The sequence below is a fragment of the Cyprinus carpio genome, chromosome A23 (assembly GCF_018340385.1).
Source record: "Cyprinus carpio isolate SPL01 chromosome A23, ASM1834038v1, whole genome shotgun sequence".
Lineage (NCBI taxonomy): Eukaryota > Metazoa > Chordata > Actinopteri > Cypriniformes > Cyprinidae > Cyprinus > Cyprinus carpio.
The window spans coordinates 25,007,362-25,032,459 of NC_056594.1; the positions used below are offsets into that span (position 1 = coordinate 25,007,362).

Consider the following 25,098-nt stretch of genomic DNA (forward strand, 5'->3'; position numbering starts at 1 on the left):
AAGGGTGCATCATGACGAGCAACAGGTCGTGTACTGGGTAGGATAACTAACTTAACATCTTAAACTCAGTGACAAGTCAACTTAATTATTATCTCCTCTCATTCTCTCCCATCTAAATACGTAAGATTTGATTAGCCAACCAGTATAGCTAGCTGCCAGAGCCCCCAATAGTAAAGCGTCAGGCCAATATTTTCAGAGATTATAGATTATTATAGCTTCAGTGAAGTAAGGTGAGTAACGCACATCAAATAACTAGCTCATTTGGCGGGTTATGATTCATCAATTATGACCGTATGCACACTCAAGTCTATTCGCGGCACCCCACAACTGTAGTCTGCCATTCAGTTTTCTAAAATACAACGATTTGGGACTGATGTCTGTACATTCTGACTTCACCCTAGTCTACAGAGCTGTGTATTGTGCATTTTAATAACAGGTTTGTTTTGTACTATCTTTAAGACCTGTGCAAAGACCTGTTGGGGGTGAGTGAATGAACAGCGCTCTCTTCCACCCTCAATACCCATGGCTGAAGTGCCCTTGAGCAAGGCACTGAACCCCCAGTTGCTCCCCAGGCGCTGGATATATAGCTGCCCACTGCTCCGGGTGTGTGTGTTCACGGTGTGTTCACCTCTCACTGCTGTGTGTCTGCACTTGGATGGGTTAAATGCAGAGCACCAATTCAGAGTATGGGTTACCATACTTGGCAAATGTCACAACTTTCACTTTCACTTTCATGACAAATGCCAAACTTACTACTTCAATAGCAAGGACTGTATACTTCAGGACTTGCCAGCCAGTACCACTGTAGCCTTGCAAAGACTTTGCTTTGAAGACCCTTTTAATGAACTAACTTCCACATTTCAATATGCCCCTGACTTCTAAGGGGTGTTTTTATTTGTGACTACTCCAAAAAGCCTAGATTTCTATCAGTAGAACATCACATTTTTCTTTTCTGTTTGCAGGAAGATTTGGTGTTGATGGAGGAGGCAACATCTTCAAGGCAAAACCTTGGACCTGATGCAACATCATCCAGTGTCAAAATCACCCTTTAGGAGGTACACAAGCAAAAAGCTAAATTGAACATCGCCAGTTATCAATTCCTATTTTACTAAATTTGTCCTGCATACATTTTTATCTTCAATATGTAGGCAATTGAAGATCAGTGCCCAATATGCACAGGAACATTTCCAGTGTCAGAAGTAGATCTGCCATGCCAGCTTTTGTGGAGACAGGTAATGGTAATAGGGACTCACATTGAAGCTTAAAAACACCTTTCAAAAAAAACAACAAAAAAAAAAACTTACAAAACATCTAAAAGGAACACTTAGGACTGGAGTAATGGAGCTGTACATTTTGCTTTATTGTTTTTAGCTTTATATACATGTAATTTTATTTATTTTATTTTTACAGGCTCTCCAAGGAAGGTGATTTTCAGGGGATTGACTGGAATTCCTGTTTTTTTATGTTACACAACTTCAGACGTGTTATCTCGTGACAGACTTCAGATGTCTTTGTGGTGTTTATCTGTGCTGCTGCATGACGAATCACATCCTCCTCACTGTAAAAATACATAAATAAAATCATATACATGTATATAAAAACAATAAAGCTAAATTTTCAGCATCATTACTCCAGTCTTAAGTGTCACAATATAACAATATGGTTTTTTTTTTTTTTTGATCAACAAACATTATTACTGATGTTGAAAACAGTTGTGTACAATTTTTTTCAGGATTCTTCGATGAATAGAAAGTTCAAACGAGCATCATTTATCTGAAATAATATACACTACTGTTCAAATGTTTGGGGTAGGTAAGACTTTTTTTTTGGGGGGGTTAAATAATACTTTTATTCAGCAAGGATGCATTAAATTGATCAAAAGTGACAGTAAAGACATTTATAATGTTATAAACAGTTTTTACTTCAGATAAATTTCTATTCATCAAAGAATCCCCCCCCCCCCAAAAAAAAATTTCAACATTGACAATAATAAATATTTTTTGAGCAACAAATCAGCATATTAGAATGCTTTCTGAATGATCATGTGACATTGAAGACTGGAGTAATGATGCTGAAAATTCAGCTTTGATCACAGGAATAAGTTACATTTTTAACATGTATTCAAATAGAAAACAGTTATGGTAACAATATTTCACAATAATACTGTTTTACTGTATATTTGATCAAATTAATGCAGCTTTGATAAGCAGAAAACATTGTCAAAAAACATTAAAAAAAAACGTAATGGTTCCAAACAACTGTGTGTGTGTATATATGTATATATACATTTTAATTTTTTATGACCTTTGCAATGTACTGTTTTGAACGAGTGTAATGAACATAGGTAGGTTACCGTGAGGTATGATCCAAATCAGAGCACCTTTTAGATGTTTTTAAGCTTCAATGTGAGTCCCTATTACCATTACCTGTCTCCACAAAAGCTGGCATGGCAGGTCTACTTCTGACACTGGAAATGTTCCTGTGCATATTGGGCACTGGTCTTCAAGTGCCTACACATTAAAGATAAAAATGTATGCATCATGTATGGATGATGTTGCATCAGGTCTAAGGTTTTGCCTTGAAGATGTTGCCTCCTCCATCAACACCAAATCTTCCTGCAAACAGAAAAGAAAAATGTGATGTTCTACTGATAGAAATCTAGGCTTTTTGGAGTAGTCACAAATATAAACACCACTTAGAAGTCAGGGGCATATTGAAATTGTGGAAGTTAGTTCATTAAAAGGTCTTCAAAGCAAAGTCTTTGGCAAGGCTAACAGGGGTACTGGCTGACAAGTCCTGAATATCAGTCCTTGCTATTGAAGTAATAAGTTTGGCATTTGTCATTGCACAGGTCTTAAAGATAGTACAAAACAAACCTGTTATTAAAATGCACAATACACAGCTCTGTAGACTAGGGTGAAGTCAGAATGTACAGACATCAGTCCCAAATCGTTGTATTTTAGAAAACTGAATGGCAGACTACAGTTGTGGGGTGCCGCGAATAGACTTGAGTGTGCACACGGTCATAATTGATGAATCATAACCCGCCAAATGAGCTAGTTATTTGATGTGCGTTACTTACCTTACTTCACTGAAGCGATGATAATCTATAATCTCTGAAAATATTGGCCTGACGCTTTACTATTGGGGGCTCTGGCAGCTAGCTATACTGTTGGTTAATCAAATCTTACGTATTTAGATGGGAGAGCATGAGAGGAGATAATAATTAAGTTGACTTGTCACTGAGTTTAAGATGTTAAGTTAGTTATCTTACCCAGTACACGACCTGTTGCTCGTCATGATGCACCCTTGCTCGCTCTTCTGTCAGACTGCGGCGGCAGTGCAGCGGATTGCGGGGAAACTGAGTGGGCGTGGTCAACCTGTGACTTCAATCGAGAGTGACCAATAGGAAAAGGCCTTTCATCCTGGTGGGTAGAGACTGCCCACTGAGAGACAGCTTAACTCGCAAGCAAAACCTTTTCAACTCGCAAAAAAAAGTTTTAGAACCGCAAAAAAAAAGACGGCAGAAAAGAGCAACATTTGTGGTTTCGCTATAAAAAAATATTGGAGTGCATAAAGAAAAATAAAGATTTTCAAAGATTTATATGCGCTGCAAATAATTTTGTTATGAATTTCTTTATTTTTGAGCCTTAAGAGGACTTTTTTTTGCAATCTTTTTATTTTTTAATTACAAAATAATTAGTTTTACTTTCAAACACAGTATGTTTGATTGAATAATAAAGACACAAAAATCATTCCATACTTTCACTTTAATTCAGCACCTGCAGCACAACAAAAATAGACGCACCGCTCCTGGAATGCACTGACGGACCGCAACCTCGTGCAGTATGAACGCTGGAATCCGTTAACATGGGTGCGTAAAAAAAATACGCAACGCATACGCACTGCAGACGGAGTATGTGTGAAACAGGCGTTATAAACACCAGAGCACTACTGTGTTTACCGCTGTCGCTGCTTAGAAGTGCAACATTGTAAAAGGGTCCGTCTGAAACAGTGTGCCGCGGCCCGCGGCGCAGCATAACGTTCCGAACATTGAGTAATTAAATACATCGGTATGGTGGTATATTAAAAATTAATATCGTAACGAAAATATACACCGTTTTTCATTGTAAACCGGTATACCGCCCAGCACTACATGCTACATAGCTGTGATTGTATTAAATATAGAAAATATATATTTTTTTGTTGTTGTTTTTTGTCTTTTGGAAGCTGCATTCAAAATCCACTTGGCTCAAAAATCTGAGGGGGCACATGCCCCCTCACTTTGAATGTGCATGACGCCTCTCTGCCCAAGAGGTCCTTACTAAGCCTCTGTATGTGACTGAAAAAATGTTGGTCATATATGTACACCGTGCTAGGTTGCAAGATGTGTTATTTTTAACTCATCCTTTTATAGAACATAAGCTTTCTACATGCTCACTATAAAAGCACCTACAGCTTGATCTATTCCATCAGACCATTAAAAGTCCTGAACTTTTAAGAAAACATCTGACATTTCAAAAGGGTAAGGTCTTGTTTTTTTTTGCTCTCGTACAGATCAATTGCAGTGCATTGAGTAGTATTAAATTACTTTTCATCATTTAACCAGCACAGCGTCTTGTCTCCAATGGCAATGTACATGATTCATGATTAATGAACCTAGATAGACTATTTCATAAAAATGGCCAAAAAATATTCAGTCTGACATAAGGCACTCTGATAAATGCTGCTAATTACAAAGTTGGATTCTGTGATCGGATAATTATTATCAATTGTTCTTATTGTTTTTTATCAGGAAAAGGAAAGCTACAGTATGAGTTCTGCAATTTCAAAATCTACTCAAAGCCTTACTACTGCTGAGGACATGAGGGATCAAACCAAAATTATAATGAAGCCTTATGCCAACTGGGAAGAGTATCTAACTCCAGCACCTCTATCCATAGCCATCCTGGGAGAGCTGGTATTCATCTCATCCTCAACAGATTTCTCAATCAATAAAAATCCCCCAAAAGATGGCTATAAATTCATCAAATACCCTGATTCCTTTCGCGCTTGCCTCATGCAAGTGTGTAACTCTGGTTGGTGGGCATTTAATGAGGCGCATACGAGCATGGATCAAATTCGCCTCCATACTGCCCAAGTTCCAGATTACATGAAAACAGCTGTGAAGATTCTGTTCCAAGACAATGATGAAGTCGTCAAAGCACATCTTCCTGATCAGCTAGACAATATCAGAGTCATTGCAGATGAATGTCTGAAGTTGTCTGATGCAACTGAAAAACGTTTCACTGAAGTCATCAAAATTATCCAAGAGCTGCTAGAAGCATGTATAAATGCAGAGCACTTCTATGGGGAAGAGCTGGATGCAGTCAAGAAGAAATTAGAAGAGGGCAAACTGAGGGAGCAGTCAGCTCTAGAGACCAGGAAAAGGACTGAGAAGGCATTGAGTGCCGTGGAGAAGGAACTGGAACAGGCTCATGAGAGCTACAAGGCAGCTCTGGATTCTCTCCCTAATGGATGGGAAATGATTGGCATGGATTTTGTGGGTGGGATAACGGGAGCCATTACAGGTGTGATTACCGGAATTACATCTCTTATTAGTCAACCAATGAAATTGATTTCTTCTGCAATATCAGGATCAGGGTCAGATCAGGAAGGTGAAAAAGATGTGGTAGCTGAAATAAACGTCTATAGTAAGTCTGCTGAAATTTTAAAATGTGTCCAGAATATCCAGCAACTAATGAATGTGAACAGTGAGGATGATGACATTGCCTGGACAAATCTGTATGATCAGAAGAAGAAAACTGCAACCACAGATTTCATAGCAAAACAGATAGTAAGAATCTGTGAAAATTTAAAGAAAATCCCAGACTGTCCAGCAAATAAACAAGCTCAGGAGTTATGCAAAAAGTGCATGGAAATATGCAACCAGCTTGCAAAATATGCACCAGATGGCAAATGTGACAAAGAACAAAGCACTAAAATAATATGTGAGGTCCTGGATCTGAGCAAGTCAGCCCATATTTTTGATAGCAAAAGTAAAGCCATCACAAATACTCCACCACTTTCTCCAACACCACCAATGATGCACAAAGAAGAAAAAAAGTCAGAGAATACAAGTCCTTCTCAGAGGGCCACAGAGAATGCAAGATTTGCCATTGAGCAGACCCGAGCTCAGCTGAACAATACAAAACAGACTTATGAAAAGTGTGTGGAGAACCTAGAGAACAACCAGAAGGAACTAACTGAAATCCTGGTCACTATGAGAAATTGTGAACTGAAAGAGATCGACTTCAAAACTACCATAGAGATGTTGATCAAAGGAATGGATGCCATGGGGAGAGTGAAGGAGCAGTGGGAGAAGATGGTTCACTTCTTTCAGATGGTTTCCAACATTGTGAAAACCAGCCTGAGTAAAACTCTCATAAAACTTTGTCTCCACATCTGAGAAAAACACAAGCCCTCTCCTATGATGGAAAGCTCTTCTCAAAAGATCTGCTCTATACTCAAGCCTTCCAAGCCACTAACATTGCTAGTCTGGTCCATATGATCTCTGCAACATACACAGATGTTTCCAGCAAGTACCTGATGGATCGTGTCAGTTCACTGGGCAAACTGATGGCCATGGATAAAAGTAAGCCAGAATTTGAGCATGAGCGAAAACTGCTCCAGAATGGCTGTGATGAGGCACAAAAAGGCATCTTAAATCTTGTCTTGAAAAATAAATTGGAGTTTGACAGGAAGAGCACCGCAAGGCTAGAAAGGGATTGATCGAGAGTTGCTTGCCATTCTTCCTGCTGCTTCTCCTGAAAAAATCAAGAGTATTCAAGAGGATGTTCAAACTGGATTCAGTAAAGAAGAAGAATCATATTACTGAGAGAATTTAACAAATCGGTTTTTTTACAAGGTTGTTACAGATAATATAGCTATAGTTGAGAGTCAGTGTAGATTAATTATAGCTCAACTTATATGATAGAAACCAAAGTTAGTCTGTATAACTGTATAAAACCTATTTTAATTAATAAAGCAGATCCACTGAAACAAACAACCAAACGAGAAACATTATATTGTTGTCTGTATAAAAAGCAGTGTTTGCAGGACCATCTACATTAATAGAAAACAGCTGAACACCCTACCCGTTCAAAATATGCAGAAGACTTTAAATGCAGTATTTATAAAATCCTTTTCACACCTGGCTTGTTCGGAGTGTTTGAACGTGGCAATCTTTCTTCTATAGTTTGGTTTGTTTAGGCATATATGAACATGGCAAACACACTCACATTTAAACGAAAACCTACACTAGATCACCTGACTGAGGTGGTCTCGGTCTGATTGAAACTGAAATTTCATTATGTGAAAAGAAAAGAAACAAGGTCTGATTCTGTGGGTAATTTAATACTATGTATTAAGATTTACTAACGGCTTCGCCAGCGCAAACCGTCTTTTGACATTAAAATAGTACTGTCAGGATTTACTAAAGACATGTAAAGACATGCAGTGAAAAAATTAATGCTTAAAAGGTTTGGGCACAGTTATTTTTGGAATGGAATTGCACTCTAACGTGAATCTGCCCCTGTTTAGTAAATCTGATATGTCAGAATAGCAACACCATGGATTCAAATTTAAAGATGTGTCTCAATTAGCCTATGAAAAGGAAATATGTCTGAAATGTACATCTAATTCATGGAGTTACTGAATAATAACATAATGGATTACAATATTTATTAAAGAAAAATAATAATAGTACTAATAACAACATGACACTTTGGGTCTTTTGTGCCAATTCTTGAGGGGCCATCCTATCCCAAAAGTTTAATTTTACATTTTCACTTCAAAATAAGAACGTTAGAACATAAAAATAAGAATGTATAATTTTTACTCCACAAATCTAAAAAATAATGAGTCCACAAATCCTCATTAACAAATAGACAAACAAACAATAAACAAATTATTTGATATTCAACATACAGCGTCATAGATAACTATTTTCCAGAGAGAGATACAAAATTAGATGGGAAGTTGGGGGTGGGTATGACATTTTATCCAGTCTTACCACATAGCACAGTTCAAGGAGTTCGGATTGGAGAGGCACCTCGATAAGCCCCAAAGGGTACTTTACCCCCACTGTGAGAGTGGGCTCATTACCTAAATGAAACTGTTGTCACTACATCAGGCTTCAGGAGCAAAATATTTTATCCACCGACTTATAGCTGTATGAAAAATACGGTTATGAAATGAATATAGACATGAGCTGCAATCATCGGGACCCAAGCACCAGTGGCTCATGTAGACGATTAATTCTCTCACTAAAGAATGTGCATGTAGGGACTTATACATTTTGGGGTTACTGCTACAATCTTTTACAATTACTTTGAATTTTGAATTTCTTATTCATTTAAACAAATTGCATGACCGTTGTCTTCAGTTCATTCTCAGTGAAAAGTTATACTTTTCCCAACTTTTGTAACAAATTGATACAAAAAATAAATGTGTGTACATACAAAAGTGCATATTGTTTTTCTGTGTACTGAACTAATGACGTTTCGCAGTAAGCCTTCACCTGTTGTTGAAATCGGTGTCCAAAAAGCTCAGTGTAATGCAAAACTGGTTGGTGTCAACACAAATTAACACAATTTTATGCACTGATGTATGTAAGAAATATTTTCAGGATGCTATGAAAAAAATGATTTAATCTCAAAACTTATCTTTATCTTTATCATTATCTTAACATCTTATAACATCAAGATTCTTTGTAATTGTAAAAATCAGTATTATTTTAAATTATTGTCTTGAATCACTTTTAAATTATTGATACTGTTGCATGATTTGTAATTAAATTATAATAATATATATATTTAAATGCATATTGATGACAACTATTCAGTTAAACTGTACCATTAACATTTTTGAAAAATATTTTACCAATCTTTGTAAAATCTGTCACATCTGTACATCAATTTAATGTTAAAATATCCTGAATTACAGTATGAAGTATTACAGTTTTCAATTATTAAAGTATTAAAAAGGTACAATTTTTACGCCACAAATCTAAATATTTGAATGTATCCACAAATCCTAATTAACAAATAGACAAACAAACAATAAATAAGTAATAAATACTTTCAGATTCAACATACAGTGTCCCAGAAGACTGATAACCAGCTAACCAGAGATATAAAATTAGAACATCTTACTCTGCCTTACCTTATAACACGCAGTTCAAGAGGCCCTGTGATCATGTGTAATCACATTTTCTAAATATAGCAAGACATCTACCAATAGCATTAGAGCTCCAGCACTATGAATGCCCATTACAGAACAGAGACCATGACAAGAAGAAAAAATTTGCTGATACTCTAAATGCACCTTAACAGATCTTGTGACTAGATCAAAACGACTCTGACTTTTGGATAGGGTAAGGCAGCTGCATTTAGGATCTTTTGATAAAACATGCTGTAGTTGGTAATCACACAAATTTTGCTTTAATCCTCTATATACACTTTGAAAAATGCCCTATTTAATATGTAAATAGTATACAAAATGCAGGCTACTAATTCAGAAATCATCTTTTTCCTCTTAATATGCTGGGGGGTAAGTATACTACACTGGAAAAAAAAGTGTGTTAAGAGGAAAAAGATGACTTCAGAATTAGTAGCCTGCAAAAAAAAAAAAAAAAAATATATATATATATATATATATATATATATTCTTTATACCTACCCCCAAATTTCTTCAGTAGATTGACTGCACCAATGGTTCATGTAGACAATTTATTCTCTCACTAAAGAATGTGCATGTAGGGGTTAATCAATTTTGAGGGTTATTGTTACAATCTTTTACAATCACTTTGAATGTGAATTTCTTATTTGTTTAAACAAATTGCACATACAGTTGTCTACAGCTCATTCTCAGTGAAAATTTTATACTTTCCACAACTTTGGTAACACATCGGTACAAGATAAATGTGTACACACGAAAGTGCATATTCTTTTTCTGTGTACTAAACTATTGACACTTCCTTGTAAACCTTTGCCTGTTGTTGAAATCTGTATCTAAAAAGTTTAGTGCGATGCATATTAGCATTCAACAAGACAAAACTGGTTAGTGTCAACAAAAATTAGAACAGTTTTATGCACTGATTTTGTATGTAACAAATATTTTCAGGATTGACTGCCATGAGGAAAAACAGGTTTTATCTTATCCTTATCTTTATCTTAACATCTTTTTTTTAAGGCAATGACATCAAGGTTCTGATATTAGTGCCATCAAGATTTTTTTATTATTTTATTTACTGTGTAAGCACTTTTAAATGATTGTTTCTATTTCATTATTTGTGATCTTAGTGTCAAAACATCTGTTTATACTGTCCTTTGTGTTTGTGTGTAACAGGAAAGATGAACCATTTCTACAAACATGAGTAAGTTATTTTATCTAATCTGCACATATTACATTTAAATGCACAGTGATGAAAAGTATTCAGTTATACCATTCGTAAAGTAAGTATATAAAGTATATAAGTATATAAAAATCGTATACTTGCAGTGTTATGGATTTGCAGTCTATGAAGTCAGATTTCAAGTCTCCAAATGAAGGAATTATCTCGATCTGTAACATCTGCAAGTCCCTTATGAATGCACAAGTCAATCCCACCACGGACACATGCTCCAATTACAAACAAATCAGGGGACATATCGAGGATGCTGAGCAGTACATGAAAAATACAGAGAAAATGATTCAAGAAAAACTAGAACATCTGGATGACAGCATGGAGCAAAACGTTGAGCAGCAGAAGAAAGAAAAAGCATGACCATGGATAAATTGCACAAAAAAAATGCTTGCAATACCAAATATTGGATGGATACCCTCTTATATAGAAAAAGCATATGATATGTTGTGGAAGGAGGGATTACTTATTAAAATGAAGAGTACTGGAGTAGAAGGAAGAATGTATAATTGGGTTTTAAGATTTTTATTTATTTATTTATTTTTTGTTACTTGATAGAACAATTCAAGTTAAAGTGGGTGGTGAAGTATCTCAAACTCTAATGGAAAACGGAACTCCTCAGGGAAGTGTGATTAGGCCTATATTATTTAATATAATGATTAATGATATATTTGGAAAAGTGGCTCCGGGAATTAGCACTGGATTATATGCAGACGATGGCATAATGTGGATTAAAGAACCTATAGAAGTAGTTGAAAAATGGTCATTAGAATGGGGATTTAAATTCTCAATATCTAAAACATGTTACCAGATATTTACAAGGAAGAAAATTAAACACAATAAACTACTTAAATTATATGGGTTTTCTTTAGAAAATGTCAATTTTATTTAATTATGGTTTGATGACAAATTATCATGGAAGGACCATATAGATTTTATATTTAAAAAAAAAAAAATTGGAAAATGTAATGAGAGCAGTAGCAGGACAAGATTGGGGTGCTGATAAACAGTCATTAAAGGGCATTTATGTTGGTCTTATGCGATCAACCCTCATCAGTCATCATCATCAACGTTGTTAAAGAAATTAGATGTCATGTAAGCTAAGGCATTAAGACTAATTTTAGGAGCAGTTAAAACCATACCCATTGCAGCATTACAAGTAGAAATGTCAGAAATGCCATTAATTATAAGACAGAAACTAGCAATGGCATACTGGGTAATTCTACAGGGACAAAAATATAACCATCATGTAGGGGAAGTTCTGAATGATTGCTGGGAAATTTTAAATGCAACAGGTAAAGGCTTTGCATGGAAAATAAAGGAGGGGGTTAAGAAAGTTGGTCTAGAGTCAGTATCATTTGCCCCAATAGTGGTAGTATCCCCAGTTCCACCTTGGATAATAGATCAACCGGAAATAGACATACAATTACATAAGAACAGAAGGGAAATGAATGAAGCAGTTAGTTTAAAGGGGTCATATGATGCTGCTAAAAAGAACATTATTTGGTGTAATTAAATGTGTTTATGCGGTTTAAGGTTAAAAAAAATCAAAAAAATTTTCCACATACTGTTTCTCCTCTATGCCCCGCCTTCTGAAATGCGTTGATTTTCACAAGGCTACTCTCTCTGAAAAGCGAGGTGTGCTGTGATTGGCCAGCTATCCAGCGCATTGTGATTGGCCGAATGCCACAAGTGTGTGACGGAAATGTTACGCCTCTTAACATATTGTGATGCATTGTAAGCCGGAGCGACGAGACATAAACATAAAACCCATTATAAACGTGATATAAACGTTTTTTCTAGTCGTGTTTTCATTTGGAAGGCAAAAACAAAGTAGTTTCGCTTTCTTCAGTGAAACAGCAGTCGTCACACCGCGGCCTCGAGTGAGCAGAGGCCGGGAGGCCTAGAGTGAGCCACGGTCTAGAGTGAGCCACGGCCGGCTTGAATGAGCAGTGCGGGCAGCTTGAGAGAACGGTGTGGCAGGTGGATTCTACGAAGGAGCATACCTTGGTCTTGCAGCAACCACATGTGACCACCCCGGGCTAGATGCCGCTTCATCCACAGTGAAAGCCAATTCGGCGATCCACAGTGCAAAGTTGATGTATTTCCTCAGCGACCAGCACGGATCAGCTCCAAGCATGACGAAGCGGATATCATCCTCTTTTGGAAGGCCAAACAAAGTAGTTTCGATTTCACAGTGAAACACACTGCATCTATATGACATGGCAGCAGCGGCAACAACAGTACTACAACAAGAATAAAAGGTACTTCTTCTTTCTTTGCATGAACATCTGGGCGGCGTTATGCAAATCTTCCCACAAACTGACGTAGAGACGTGTTAGAACGAGCCGTTTCAGGAGGGCGTGGACGAGTCTCAACTTTTATATAGAATATCTCTTTGGATTTGGGACTTTAGCCTTTGCAACTTCACAAGTCTTCATTATTCACCAATAGCTTGTAACAATCCAAAGAGAAAGGAAAATCTGAAATTGCATCATATGACCCCTTTAATTACATATGTATATGAGAATATAAAAAAATTCATACTACTCATTTCTTCAAATATATACAGATGGGTCAAAGAGTACAGATACTGGAAGGACAGGGAATGCATTCTATGTTCCAGAGTTTGAGGTGAGGAAGGCTGGAAGGATAACAGATGGTGCATCAGTATATACAGCTGAGATGATAGCTATTTTAATGGCACTAGAGTGTGTGTATGAAGTTAGACCTGATAAAGTAATAATATGTTCTGATTCAATGGCAGTCCTTTTGAGTTTACAATCATTGGAAACAAATAGAACTGACAGTTTAACTGAAATCATGATTAGGTTGTACAGTTTACGACAGATGAGAATAATAATAATTCAGTTTATGTGGGTACCTGCACACGTGGGAATTCAAGGTAATGAGGAAGCAGACAAAATTGCCAAAGAATCAATTAAAATGAAAGAACCAAATATAAACATTGCACTCAGTAGATCAGAAGGAAAACATTTTATTTTAGAAGCATGCAATAGGAAATGGCCAGTGGTGGGCTGTCAGGGTCAGCAGGGCCTTCTCTGCTGGCCCTATTAAAAAATAAAATTGTGTAAAACATGTTGTTATTATTTATTTATTTATATAGGTATTATTTTTATTTGTTTAATGTCCACAAAATGGCCTATGATTAGTTTTGAGGCTGAACTCTAATATCCTACATAACAAAAGGCTGCGGCCAGCACCTACAGATAGTCCTTCCCTTTTGTTCAAAGTTATGCATCTGATTTGTAATGAGCATTAGTGACAGAATCATCAGCCAATCAAATTTTGACGTAAAATGACTGCACACCCTCTGGGTCTAGCGACGTGCCCAGTGCTACCCCCAGTCAGGGTTGCCAGGTTTTTCTTGACAAAAACCTGCCCAATCGCGTTTTGAGGGGTCCCCCATTAAAAATTGCGTTCCAGGAGTAAAATACACATTTTTGGCAGGGTTTCTCCTGGTAAAAATTCACATTCCAGGGGCTAAATATCACATTATTGACACCAACCAGCGGACATGAAAAACAACCCATGTTAACCAACAGTGTTAAAGTAGCCCAATTCGGCAACACTGCGCCCCAGCATTTAGTTGGGAATTTCCAAGGTATGAAAGTGTAATTAAACTAAAAGAAAATAACAGCTGCAGTCATCGGCGCCTACACCAGATCTTGTTGCCGATCTACTAAATGCCTTTTTCAAGGCACTCTTTTGCAAACAAAAGAGGAATGACTGAGAAAGGATAAACTACTCAAACTGAATTTGCTAACAAAGGTTTTGTGCACCATTTCAAAGATTGCAACTATGAGTGGCTAACAACTAGCACCGAGCACAAGGAGTTATTTGGCCATGTTTACTTTTTAATACCGGGGGGCAGGGTTTCATATTTTCTTGAAGCATCCCTGGGCGCCGCCATTGGCTAGCGGACCCCCATCTGTTGTTAGCATTCCATTGACTCCCATTCATTTTGGCGTTACATCTGAGGCGATTAAAGACTTCATTTGTCCATTCATTATTTCTAAAGAAACACGAAAATGTATAAGAGGGCCCCATTACCTTGTATCTTATGTTATGGCCCCGTAGAAGCAGTTTTTGTAAAAATAGGCTAACGATTGCGTCATAACCTGCGACTCTGTCGCACACAGTAGAGAAATTACCGTATGGGACAGGAGGAGAAGCTCGAATGCAATCTTTTACTGTCTATGAGGCTATCGGGGGGGCGTGGAGGCATGAAGTCAAGGGAGAAGCCCATAGAGAGTCCATAAAAGCAACAGGACAAAATTATTCAACAACGTCTGCAAAATTTGGTGGGTGATCACACCATTCACAACTCCTGCAACCCACCCTGAACGCCTCTCCAAACAACCATTCACACCATTCACAAACTCCTGCAACCCACCCTGAATGCCTCTCCAAACAACCGTTCACACCATCCACTCCTGCAACCCGCCCTGAATGCCTCTCCAAACAACCGTTCACACCATCCACTCCTGCAGCCCGCCCTGAACACCTCTCCAAAACAACCGCTCACACCATTCACACCTCCTGCAACCCCCCTCTCCCCCACACCTGCAATACAGATAAGCGAGGATGCGGTGCGCCAAGTCTTCCGGAAGCAGAAAAGGAAAAAAAAGCACCGGGCCCAGATTGTGTTACACCAGCTTGTCTGAAATCCTGTGGCTGACCAGCTGGCTCCCATCTTCACACAGATCTTCAACAGATCACTGGAGCTGTGTGAAGTCCCTTCATGCTTCAAACGCTCCACCATCATCCCCATCCCAAAGAAATCCAAAATTACAGGACTAAATGACTACAGGCCTGTGGCTCTAACGTCTGTGGTCATGAAGTCATTTTGAAAAAACTGGTGCTGGCCCACCTGAAGGACATTACTGGACCCTTACTGGATCCTCTTCAGTTTGCCTACAGAGCAAACAGGTCTGTGGACGATGCAGTAAACATTGGACTGCATTATGTTCTGCAACACCTAGACAGACCGGGGACTTATGTGAGGATCCTGTTTGTGGACTTCAGCTCGGCCTTTAACACGATCATCCAAAACCTCCTCCTGCCCAAACTAATTTAGCTCTCCGTGCCCACCTCCGTCTGTCAGTGGATCAAATGCTTCCTGACAGACAGGCAGCAACCTGTACAATCAGCACTGGAGCTCCCCAGGGCTGCGTTCTCTCCCCACTGCTCTTCTCCCTGTACACCAACGATTTGCACATCTATGGACCCTTTGTCAAGCTCCTGAAGTTTGCAGACGACACAGACACTCATCGGCCTCATTCAGGACGGTGACGAGTCTGCTTTCAGACAGCAGGTTAAAGAGCTGGCTGTCTGGGTGCACTCTCAACAACCTAGAGCTTATCACGCTCAAAACAGTGGAGATGATCGTGGACTTCAGGAGAAACCCCCCTGCTCTCCTCCCACTCACCATCATGAACAGCACTTTGACTGCAGTGGAGTCATTCAGGTTCCTGGGAACCACCATCTCTCATGACCTGAAGTGGGACATTCACATTGACTCCATTGTGAAAAAGGCCCAGCAGAGGTTGTACTTCCTTCGCCAGCTGAGGAAGTTCAACCCAACCACAAGAGCTGCTGAAACAGTTCTACTCCACCATCATTGAATCCATCCTCTGCACTTCAGTAACTGTCTGGTTCAGCTCAGCTTCTAAATCTGACCTCAGAAGACTACAGAGGGTAGTCCGGACTGCTGAGAGAATCATCGGTACAACCCTCACTTAGAAGATAATGGGCCAGAGCCACGCCGACTCTACAAAACACTTCTGGCTGACAGACAGCTTTTTTCTCTATGGGCCGATCTCGGCTGAAAGCTGTTGTACACGCGGCAGGTCCACACTCGGTGTTGTTGTGTGTATTAACATCTGCCTGAGAAAACTTTTTTTAGCGGTTAAATCCTGAGGAGCTTTCGGCGGGTAGTCACCAGTGGCGACCTCAGCAGCAAAAACGTCACTCGCAAATTAATATTTATGGTCGCAAAATACGTCTGTTTTAGTTTAATTTTTGTGGTCGGATTTTATATATGTAAAGCATATGATATGTTGTGGAAGGAGGAATTACTTATTAAAATGAAGAGTATTGGAGTTTAGTGAGGAATGTATAATTGGGTTTTATTTTTTTTTTTTTTTTTTTTTTTTTTTTTTTTGTTACTTGACAGAACAATTCAAGTTAAAGTGGGTGGTGAAGTATCTCAAACTCTAAGAATGGAAAACGGAACTCCACAGGGAAGTGTGATTAGGCCTATATTATTTAATATAATGATTAATGATATATTTGGAAAAAGTGGCTCCGGGAATTAGCACTGGGTTATATGCAGACGATGGCATAATGTGGATTAAAGAAACTATAGAAGTAGTTGAAAAATGGTCGTTAGAATGGGGATTTAAATTCTCAATATCTAAAACATGTTACCAGATATTTACAAGGAAGAAAATTAAACACAATAAACTACTTAAATTATATGGGTTTTCTTTAGAAAATGTCAATTTTATTTAATTATGGTTTGATGACAAATTATCATGGAAGGACCATATAGATTTTATATTTAAAAAAAAAAAAAAATTGGAAAATGTAATGAGAGCAGTAGAAGGACAAGATTGGGGTGCTGATAAACAGTCATTAAAGGGCATTTATGTTGGTCTTATGCGATCAAACCCTCATCAGTCGTCATCATCATCAACGTTGTTTAAAGAAATTAGATGTCATGCAAGCTAAGGCATTAAGACTAATTTTAGGAGCAGTTAAAACCATACCCATTGCAGCATTACAAGTAGAAATGTCAGAAATGCCATTAATTATAAGACAGAAACTAGCAATGGCATACTGGGTAATTCTACAGGGACAAAAATATAACCATCATGTAGGGGAAGTTCTGAATGATTGCTGGGAAATTTTAAATGCAACAGGTAAAGGCTTTGCATGGAAAATAAAGGAGGGGGTTAAGAAAGTTGGTCTAGAGTCAATATCATTTGCCCCAATAGTGGTAGTATCCCCAGTTCCACCTTGGATAATAGATCAACCGGAAATAGACATAAAATTACATAAGAACAGAAGGGAAATGAATGAAGCAGTTAGTTTAAAGGGGTCATATGATGCTGCTAAAAAGAACATTATTTGGTGTAATGAAATGTTTATGCGGTTTAAGGTTAAAAAAAAATCTACATTTTTTTCTTCCACATACTGTTTTCTCCTCTGTGCCCCGCCTTCTGAAATGCGTTGATTTTTCACAAGGCTCCTCTCTCTGAAAAGCGAGGTGTGCTGTGATTGGCCAGCTATCCAGTGCATTGTGATTGGCCGAATGCCACAAGTGTGTGAGGGAAATGTTTACGCCTCTTAACATATTGTGATGCGTTGTAAGCCGGAGCGACGAGACATAAACATAAAAACCATTATAAACGTGATATAAACGTTTTTTTCTAGTCGTGTTTTCATTTGGAAGGCAAAAACAAAGTAGTTTTCGCTCTTTCTCAGTGAAACAGCGTCACACCGCGGCCTCGAGTGAGCAGAGGCCGGAGGCCTAGAGTGAGCCACGGTCTAGAGTGAGCCACGGCCGGCTTGAATGAGCAGTGCCGGGCAGCTTGAGAACGGTGTGGCAGGTGGATTCTACGAAGGAGCATATCTTGGTCTTGCAGCAACCACATGTGACCACCCCCGGGCTAGACGCCGCTTCATCCACAGTGAAAGCTAATTCGGCGATCCACAGTGCAAAGTTGATGTATTTCCTCAGCGACCAGCACGGATCAGCTCCAAGCATGTCGCAGCGGATATCATCCTCTTTTGGAAGGCCAAAAAAATATTTTCGATTTCACAGTGAAACACACTGCATCTATATGACATGGCAGCAGCGGCAACAACAATACTACAAACGAGAATAAAAGGTACACCTTCTTTCTTTTCATGAACATTTGGCGGCGTTATGCAAATCTTCCCACAAACTGACGTTAGAGACGTGTTTAGAACGAGCCGTTTTCAGGAGGGCGTGGACGAGTCTCAACTTTTATAAAGAATATCTCTTTGGATTTGAGACTTTAGCCTTTGCAACTTCACAAGTCTTCATTATTCACCAATAGCTTGTAACACTCCAAAGAGAAAGGAAAATCTGAAATTGCATCATATGACCCCTTTAATTACATATGTATATGAGAATATAAAAAATTCATACTACTCATTTCTTCAAATATATACAGATGGGTCAAAGAGTACAAATACTGGAAGGACAGGGGATGCATTCTATGTTCCAGAGTTTGAGGTGAGGAAGGCTGGAAGGATAACAGATGGTGCATCAGTATATACAGCTGAGATGATAGCTATTTTAATGGCACTAGAGTGTGTGTATGAAGTTAGACCTGATAAAGTAATAATATGTTCTGATTCAATGGCAGTCCTTTGAGTTTACAATCATTGGAAACAAAATAGAACTGACAGTTTAACTGAATCATGATTAGGTTGTACAGTTTACGACAGATGAGAATAATAATAATTCAGTTTATGTGGGTACCTGCACACGTGGGAATTCAAGGTAATGAGGAAGCAGACAAAATTGCCAAAGAATCAATTAAAATGAAAGAACCAAATATAAACATTGCACTCAGTAGATCAGAAGGAAAACATTTTATTTTAGAAGCATGCAATAGGAAATGGCCAGTGGTGGGCTGTCAGGGTCAGCAGGGCCTTCTCTGCTGGCCCTATTAAAAAATAAAATTGTGTAAAACATGTTGTTATTATTTATTTATTTATATAGGTATTATTTTTATTTGTTTAATGTCCACAAAATGGCCTATGATTAGTTTTGAGGCTGAACTCTAATATCCTACATAACAAAAGGCTGCGGCCAGCACCTTACAGATAGTCCTTCCCTTTTGTTCAAAAGTTATGCATCTGATTTTGTAATGAGCATTAGTGACAGAATCATCAGCCAATCAAATTTTGACGTAAAATGACTGCACACCCTCTGGGTCTAGCGACGACCTTGCCCAGTGCTACCCCAGTCAGGGTTGCCAGGTTTTTCTTGACAAAAACCTGCCCAATCGCGGTTTTGAGGGGTCCCCCATTAAAAATTGCGTTCCAGGAGTAAAATACACATTTTTTGGCTGGGTTCCCCTGGTTAAAATTCACATTCCAGGGGCTAAATCTCACATTATTGACACCAACCCGCGGACATGGAAAAAACAACCCATGTTAACAACAGTGTTAAAGTAGCCCAATTCGGCAACACTGCGCCCCCCAGCATTTAGTTGGGAATTTCCAAGGTATGAAAGTGTAATTAAACTAAAAGAAAATAACAGCTGCAGTCATCGGCGCCTACACCAGATTCTTGTTGCCGATCTACTAAATGCCTTTTATCAAAGGCACTCTTTTGCAAACAAAAGAGGAATGACTGAGAAAGGATAAAACTACTCAAACTGAATTTGCTAACAAAGGTTTTTGTGCACCATTTCAAAGATTGCAACTACTGAGTGGCTAACAGCTAGCACCCGAGCACAAGAAGTTATTTGGCCATGTTTACTCTTTAATACCGGGGGGCAGGGTTTCATAATTTTCTTGAAGCATCCCTGGGCGCCGCCATTGGCTAGCGGACCCCCATCTGTTGTTAGCATTCCATTGACTCCCATTTCATTTTTGGCGTTTTTTTTACATCTGAGGCGATTAAAGACTTCATTTGTCCATTCATTATTTCTAAAGAAACACGAAAATGTATAGAGGAGTCCCCATTACCTTGGTATCTTATGTTATGGCCCCGTAGAAGCAGTTTTTGTAAAAATAGGCTAACGATTTTGCGTCATAACCTGCGACTCTGTCGCACAGCAGTCAGTAGAGAAATTACCGTATGGACAGGATGAGAAGCTCAAGCAGTGCCAAATCTTATGAACTGTCCTATGAGGCTATACGGCGGGGACGTGAGGCATGAAGTCAAAGCAGAAGGCCCTATAGAGAGTCCATAAAAGCAACAGGAACCAAAACTTATTCAACAACGTCTGCAAAAAATTTGGTATGGTTGTGATCACACCATTCATCGCAACTCCTGCAACCCACCCTGAATCGCCTCTCCAAAGCAACCATTCCACACCATTTCAACAAACTCCTGCAACCCCAGCCCTGAATGCCTCTCCCAAACAACCGTTCACAGCCATCTCACTCCGGCACCCCGCCCTGAATGCCTCCTCTCAAACCCAACGTTCACACCATCCACTCCTGCAGCCATCGCGCCTGAACACCTCTCCAAACACCGCTCACAACACGAAGCTCATTCACACCTCCCAAGACCCCCTCTCCTCCCACAGACACACCTGCAATACAAGATAAGCGAGGATGCGGTGCGCCAGGTCTTCCGGAAGCAGAAGGACCAAAGCACGGGCCCAGATTGTGTTTACGACCCAGCTTGTCTGAAAATCCCTGTCTGACCAGCTGGCATCCCATCTTCAATGAAACAGTATCTTCACAGAATCACTGGAGCCTCGTGTGAATCCCTTCATGCTTCAAACTCTTCCACCATCATCCCCCATCCCAAAACCAATTACATGCGACTAAATGACTACAGGCCGTGGCTCTATACGTCTGTGTCATAAGTCATCTTGAAAAACTGTTGCTGGGCCACCTGAAGGAATTACTGGACCCTTACTGGATCCTCTTCAGTTTGCCTCCAGAGCAAACAGGTCGTGGACGATGCAGTAAACATTGGCCTGCATTAGGTTCTGCAACACCTAGACAGACCGGTGACTTTGTGAGGACCTGTTTGTGGACTTCAGCTCGTCTTAACACGATCACCCAAACCTCCTCCTGACAAACTAATTTAGCTCTCCGTGCACACCTCGTCGTTCAGTGGATCAAAAGCTCCGACGACAGGAAGCAAACCTGTAACAATCAGCAATGGAGATTTTTTTCCCCCCCCCCCCCCCCCACAGGGGGGGGGCTGCGATTCTCTCCCACTGCTAGTCTCCCTGTACACAACGATTGCACATTATGGGACCCTCTGTCAAGCTCCTGAAGTTTGCAGACGACACCACACTCATCGGCCTCATTCAGGGACGGTGACGAGTCTGCTTTCAGACAGCAGGTTAAAGAGCTGGCTGTCTGTGCACTCTCAAAAACTCTAGGCGTATCACGCTCAAACAGGGAGATGATCGGGCCTTCAGGAGAAACCCCCCTGACTTCCTCCAACTACCATCATGAACAGCACTTTGACTGCACAAGTGAGTCATTTCAGAGTTCCTGGGAAACCACCATCTCTCATGACCTAGTTGGACATTCACATGACTCCATTGTGAAAAAGGCCCAGCAGAGGTTGTAATTCCTTCGCCCAGCGAGGGCTGTCAACCAACCACAAGAGCTGCTGGAAAAGTCTACTCCACCATCATTAATCCATCCTCTGCACTTCAGTAATTTTGGTTCAGCTCAGCGTCTAAATATGACATCAGAAGACTACAGAGGTAGTAGGACTGCTGAGCGAATCTCGGTACAACCCTCATTCTATTTCACAAGCACACTGCCCCTACCCTGACTCCAGACCCCCGTGAGGCCAAACCACCACGGCGCCGGACGAAATCATCTGGACCCACGTCACACCCTCAAGCCCCCAACCACCTTCCTCTTGAACAGAAGACATTGGTCACGAACGCATACAGAGACTGTGGAACACGAACTACACTTTATATTACATAAACACGAACTTATTTACTCTAAACACCCACATACTTAGTGACCTTAATTTTATCTACCTTGCACCCAGAATCATCCACAGGTACATACACAACTGTTATTGTATATACGCCTACAATGTCAATTGTATCTTGTTATTCCTTAACTACTTATTGTGTATTATTATTTTTTTTATTAGGCTTTATTATGTGTTTTTGTTCTGTCGCTTCATTTCTGGTTGCACTGCGGAGCTTCTGTCACGGAAAACACCACACAATTCGCGTATATGCCCAGGCCACACCACACACACACCCTGCGCAACAACACTAAGCTTTATTTGATCGGATCAGATTCTATTGGCACAGCGATTAGAGACTACCATTGTCAGACAGGTTGCTCACGTGACATTAAGTCATCAAGCATGAGTTGAGTCTGCGCAGCGCTCGACCCCCAGGAAGTGCATGCTTCTAATTGACTTCACTTGTCTCCGTTGAATCCAATGGGGTCACTGTGTCCATTTCTTTTACTGTCTATGTTTAATATGAGTAAAGTGACATAGAATGAGAGACGCACAGACTTTATTTACAAGTGTCAGGTGAGTGCTTTATTGTCTTACGAGTATTGAATCATACACATTGTCATGGAGGTGTACAGTACTTGTTGATAGTACTTTGTGGTTTTGTGTTGATGTGGAGTGTTTTTTGGGTTTTGATGATGTGGGCGCGTCATCATTTTAGAGTGACGTGAATGTGCATAGTGACCCGTGTATTGGTGGATTACTTTTACTGATCCATGTAGGGAAATTTACTTTGCATTTAACTCACTCTATTCTAGCCTACTGTTGAAACTGTTGATCAGCTGTTAAGCTGTAAGCCTGTGTGTGTGTGGTATAATATGCATGAGCTGTTACAGAGATGTAGTAAGATAGATGTGTAAAGGTATGTAGTTTACAGTTGCTTTACCGAAGGCCCTGACTGAAAACCCCCAATGTAAGCTACTGGAAATGGTGCAAACAGTTTGGGACTCCATATCATACAGGCTTCCATTAATTATTATAAGGTTCAAAAAACCATAAAGAAAAGCAAAATAATTCCATTAACTTAAGTAGAAAAGAACATGTTATTTTCACAATACTTGGTTTAACAGACATACATTCAAATCTAAAACCACACTTTTACACATTATAGGAGATATTACATAACACAGGTCTATGTGGATGTCTGTTTAATAGAGGAAACTGTAAAGCATGCTATGAAGATATGTAAGACATATATGAAATAGAAAAGGATTCTCAAGAAGAATTATGCTAGCAGGATGCCAGGAATTTGGCAAAACCAGCTTATTAAATGATGGTCCAAATTGAAAAACAATGCATGCAGTTGCAAAGCAATCCTACAGAAAATGTGTTTCTACAATATTTAGTAGTAGCTTATCATTGGTACTGGCCAGGTTATGTGCATATGGCAGAAATGTACAGAAAAAATCAATTAAAAACGTAATCAAACAGATGATGAACACTATTAACAGAAACTATTATATGATGCAATCAAACTTATAGTAAAAAATTGGTAGTTCTATGTTGTTTTGGGGTTAGCATCATCCGAGGTCCTTCTGATGGTTGGCATCATCTCTTCTTTCAGGTGTTCCGGATCCAGACTGAAACTCCCTAAATTGTTCATGGAAGTCTTTTTTTTTTTTTTTTTTTTAATAGGAAGGAGCACAATTGAGCAGACACAACTTCTAAATTTTTTTTAGGCAAAATGTAAGGATTTGAAATGGGCCTGTAATTTCACAGGATTTAGATGTGGTTTCTTGATAAGAGGCTTAATAAATCCGGCCAGCTTGAATGGTTTTGGGATGTGCACTCTACAGATAAATTCGAAGTCAGGCCACATAGCTTGAAGCTGCTCTTCTGCTAAGCAGGTAACAACTCTTTCTTTCAGTAATTTAGAGGGTACAGGGATCTAATAAACATGTTGTTGGTTTAGATGCAGTGATAAGTTTATTTAGCTCCTTTTGCTGTTCTAAAAGTTGTAAAAAGCACTGCAGTTTCTATCTTTTGGGTGCCATGGATGAAACTGGAAGTAGCTAGACACTGTAGAGCTCCAAGCATTTGTTATTATTGTATTTCTCTGATGCTTTCTATTTTATCAGTGAATAAAATTCATAAAAGTCATTACTATTTAACTGTGAGTGTGTAAAATAGCTCTTAGAGCTGGGGTGACACCCGGTTATTTGTTAATCTGTACCACTGTGCTAAATAAAAAAACCTTGGATTGTTTTGGTTGGTTTTCTATGAGTTTGTGGATATGCTCGGCCCTGGCAAAGTTTTTAGAACCTGTCTATAGCTGGACATACTGTTTTTCCCATGCACTTCTAAAAAACTTCCAAGTTAGTTTTTCTCCATTTGGCGCCAAGACTACTGCAGTTTTCTTTTTCTTGAGAGAGTGGGGTATTATTGTTATGCCCAAAGTGGCACAGTCCTTTTTTTTTTTTTTCCTGTAACCTTTTCAACTTGATGGGGGGGGGAACAGCTTCTAATGTATTGTGAAGATTTTGCCAAGTAAGAGATGTTCCCTGGATCAACATTGGCTGTCTCAAAAAAATAGGATGTCTATGGGCTAGACGCTAAATTTGTCCCTTTCACCTGGATTTCGCTGCTGGAGAAATTCTCAGATCTGATTGTAGGTTTTGTAAGTCCAACATGGATTATAGGTCAAAAGTTGAAATGAATGAGTACTTTGCGTCCTTTCGATTTCTTACAGGCTGAGTTGTTGCCTATAACGCCAGCTTAGCATTCCTGCTAATGAACGTATGATCGCCATTGACATTTTTTAAAAAGATTCTTTTAAAGCAAATAAGTGGGACCTCCCTAAAAAATCTAACACCCAGCAATGTGTACTTTCTTTGTATCTCCCTTTCGAAAATAACATTTAAAATTATTGCGACAAAAATTATATCCCGCGACAGTGCGCGGA

General features: G+C 39.2%; 1 long non-coding RNA gene and 1 pseudogene across 1 annotated transcript; one reads left to right on the top strand and one right to left on the bottom strand.

Moving 5' to 3' along the window:
* Positions 1-1,465: 1,465 nt before the first annotated feature.
* Positions 1,466-3,464, bottom strand: LOC109052229. Its single transcript, XR_006153413.1, has 3 exons — positions 3,275-3,464; positions 2,427-2,615; positions 1,466-1,558 (listed from the first exon to the last, which is right to left on the bottom strand). It is a non-coding gene; the product is annotated as an uncharacterized LOC109052229 (long non-coding RNA).
* Positions 3,465-4,325: 861 nt separating this feature from the next.
* LOC122135137 lies at positions 4,326-6,889 on the top strand (annotated as a pseudogene).
* The last annotated feature ends 18,209 nt before the right edge of the window (positions 6,890-25,098 follow it).